Below are 4,063 nucleotides of genomic sequence, written 5' to 3'. Positions count from 1 at the left end.
TTGCAAGAAGCCGTAGCCAAAGAGTGTTGTCACATGTGACTCTGAAGCATTTGAGTCAGTACGTGTGGAGCCTGTAGTCAATGAGACTGTATCTTTGGCCAAAGGCGTGGGACTAGAAGTGAATAACAATGATATCTGTGAGTTTGTGGAAGATCACAGCCCTGAAACGATCACCAAAGAGCTTATGGAGTTGCAGTGTGTTTCACAGCAGGAATCTCTGGAGAGCAGTTCTTCAGGAGGAGGAGGAGGAGGAGGAGGAGGAGGAGGTGGAAACAGCAAAGCAGCAATCTTCTGGCGCAATAATAGAAATGCTGAAAGCATGGGAATCTTTTGCATCGTACACTGAAAATCATCACCCCAATAAAGCACTGGCTACTCGCACTACAAATATATCTGACACAGCGTTAGTGTCGCATTTTCGCGACGTATTTTTGAAGCTTCGGGAGAAACAAACTACTATAGAAAGCCTCCTAGTAAAAACGAATTACTTGTGTATCGTGAATAATAAAGTACATAAACTCCATGTACAATTTTCTTTAAAAATGGCGTGAATAAAATGAAACTTTAGTACTTTTTCTGTATGGAACGTATTATCGTACTTTACATAAATTTATATGGGATAAATTGTTTCGCTTAACGAGTGTTCGCACTACGTTTAAGATTCTGGAACGAATTATGCTCGCTATGCGAGGTTCCACTATAGTTATCTGTGTCTGACACTAACATTGCGCAATTGATCTAGCTAATGTATGTATGTATGTATGTATCTGTAAATATATCCACACCGAGCGAAGTGCTGCACTAGGCTCGCTTTCGAGAGGACAGCTTTTCAGATAGTGTGACTACACAGCCTTAGGATTTCCGTGAGTTCTGTTAAAAGTTTAATGCAAATGCCAGGATTGTTCCTCCGATGAAAACACGGCCGACGTTATTCTCCATAGTTGTCCTACTGAACATTCAACACTGTTACTGACGACGATGTGACACTCCCTAATCTTACTATTATTTCTACATCCATAAAGTCAAAGGAGTCGGTATAAAAATTAATGGCAGCGGTGGGATTCGAACCCACGCCTCCGAAGAGACTGGTGCCTTAAACCAGCGCCTTAGACCGCTCGGCCACGCTACCGCGAGGCGACGGAGGCTGAATTTGTAATACTAGTGCGCTCTCGTTTGTTATGTCTTGTGTCATCTTTAATAGTTGTTGGCATGTACTGATCACAGTACGTGAATTAGCTATCATCACGTTTGCAGGCAACTGCATAGTAGTTCAATGGCAGTGTCATGCGCTGCAACCGAAAGAGCGTCCCTGAAGCGCTCTGTGCGCTGTCGATATCTATCCGTCTTATCTTCGACATCTCATTTTATATTCCTTTCCACTTCTACACTACACTCCAGTTTATGTCGTCCGATAAAAAACAAATTGGCTCTAGGAAAGCAAGAAACTTTTCCGTTCTGTTGTTCACACAATTTTATTGTCGCATTAAAAAATTTAATAAGACAAGTTGCACCAATATTTATTTTATATTCACTAACAGTAATTAATATACTTAATTTTACCAAACAACTCATGCAACTCTCAATCTTACTATAACCTCGATAACGTTCCACCTAAACTGCAGTTTTGTCATTTCTGAAAGTACCCAATTTGTAAGTAGCATAACTATATTAAAGAAATGTGTACAACTGAATAAGAGTAACAACTTCTTGCATTCCGAAACCAATTAATATGACTTTTCCATGATCTAGTATAAAAAGAATCAGAAGAGAAATACCAAATATAGCTTCAGACTCAAGACCCAAGTTAAATACAAAAATTGGGTTCCATTCCCGGCCGGGTTGGAGATTTTCTCCGCTCGTGGATTCGGTGTTATAATTTCATCATCACCGGCGCGCAAGTCGCCCAATGTGGTGTCGAATGAAGTAAGACTTCCACTTGTCAGACGAACTTCCCCGAAAGGGGCCTCCCGGCTAACGATGCCATACGCTCATTTCCTTTTTTGTACTTGCACTCTGAATATCTCCGAAGTTAAGTTACATTCTCAGCCAAGCGTTTATCGATTATTTTATTTTTCAAGACTTCTGTGATCTGCATAAAATGATTTGGTTTCTGATACGGTATACTACGTACATATTTCTCTCATTCTGATTAACAGTCTTAGTCCTCGCCACATTGCTCGTAATTGATGTTATTGTTTTTTTATCAAGCAGTTGTCAGTGGTTCCCAACCTTTCTAAAATCATTACCCCTGAATGCAATCAGAACAAACCAAATATTTGTTATTTTCTTTGAACACTTCAATTTTAAAAATAATAACTTATCAAAACATTTAGTTCTAAGGTGTCTTATTAAACCACACACTAGTAAGTCAGTGAGACAACTGGTACTGTTTGTTTCTAATAACCTTTATACAATGACGAACCAATTTTCAGTTCATCGTGAATCCTACCTACAACTTCTTTTCAGGCAAGTAAGTTAACTGTTCGCATTGAAGGCAGACATTATGCGTCATGCTGCTTTTGCACCAGTCTCCTTAACGGTACTTGCTTCACAAATTCCCTGCACTCTATCTGAAGTCAACCAAATTAAAACGTGTGCTCTGCGCTTAGGCCTCTATGCGTAAATCAGCTTACTCCTGGACTACTTTTTTCTGACCTGAAAGAAATCATCACTGCCAATAATAATAATAATAATAATAATAATAATAATAATAATACGTAGGCCCTACAGCAATGTAGTTGCTATCACATAGTTACTGTTTTGGTGTGCTGTCAATTACTTCGTTTATTGCTGAAAAGTCAATAATGGAGCAATTTCAAGACTATTGTTGGAAATAACTCGGGGTAGGCATTTTCATGAGATATTTAAGCATATGTGATGCACTTGTCTCATTTTTGCCGTGATAGATGCATGTTGCAACGTAGAAAGTGTGTGTAGTGTGTGTAGTGTGTGGACTATGTGGAAAATAGTGGTATAGCAAAAACATTCTAAAATTATTTCTTTGAGCGAAACACAAATGAATCTTATTGTTTTTACCCTTCTAAAAATTGAATTTTATCCCTCAGGTTGTGAAACACTACTGTATGTCCCAATAACCTTCATTTTCTAAGATTTGTTGCTTAACTTAGTTCCACAAGGTACGTCTGTTCCTTTCTAGATTTGAATGTTTAACCCTGTATCTAACTAGTCAAGAATGATTTTAAATTCTAAAGTGATTTTGGTGCATAACACGCTGCAACATTTCTTTACTGTTTGATTATACTTCGTCATTTTCACCTGTAATTCCTTTTGGTATTTGTATTGAAATTATCCTTTTGGGCTGGCCGGGGTGGCCAAGCGGTTCTAGGCGCTACAGTCTGGAACCGCGCGACGCTACAGTCGCAGGTTCGAATCCTGCCTCGGGCATGAATGTGTGTGTGATGTCCTTAGGTTAGTTAGGTTTTAGTAGTTCTAAGTTCTAGGGGACTGATGACCTGAGCAGTTAAGCCCCATAGTGTTCAGACCCACTTGAACCATATCCTTTTGGTTTCTTCTGGAAATTTTTATTACTGTCAAATATACAGGGTGTTTATAAATGAATATTGGGGTTTTAACGCTTTATAATCTTTATTACATTAAACTTACAGTTATAAATGATAAGTCAAAGGAAAGCAACTCAATCAGTTTTACCAAGAACCTTATCCTTATAAATGTTCCACGTGAGCACCATTTGTCACACGGCACACAAGTCTATAGCCAAGTTCTTCCCAAACGTTGGTAAGTGTGTCTTCAGTGATTGTACAACAGCTGCTTCAATCCGGTTTCTGAATTCAGGGAGGTCTGCTGATAGCGGAAGCACGTACACACGATTCTTCATGAAGCCCCAATGGAAAAAAATTGCATGGCGTTAGGTCAGGTGAACGTCGAGGCCATGCAAAGCAAGCCCTGTCATTGGGCCCCTTGCGGCCTATCCAGCGCTTGGGCTATAGACTTGATGTATGCCGTGTAACAAATGGTGCCCACATTGAACATTTATAAGGTTCTTGGTAAAACTGTTTGAGTTGCTCTTTCATTTGACATATCA

At 39.3% G+C, this 4,063-nt stretch overlaps 1 non-coding gene across 1 annotated transcript; it reads right to left on the bottom strand.

Moving 5' to 3' along the window:
- Positions 1–1,047: 1,047 nt before the first annotated feature.
- Trnal-aag (transfer RNA leucine (anticodon AAG)) lies at positions 1,048–1,129 on the bottom strand. Its single transcript has one exon. It is a non-coding gene; the product is annotated as a tRNA-Leu (tRNA).
- Between the last annotated feature and the right edge of the window lie 2,934 nt (positions 1,130–4,063).

Source organism: Schistocerca cancellata, chromosome 1 (genome assembly GCF_023864275.1).
Source record: "Schistocerca cancellata isolate TAMUIC-IGC-003103 chromosome 1, iqSchCanc2.1, whole genome shotgun sequence".
NCBI lineage: Eukaryota > Metazoa > Arthropoda > Insecta > Orthoptera > Acrididae > Schistocerca > Schistocerca cancellata.
This window is presented reverse-complemented; position numbering and strand designations above follow the sequence as displayed.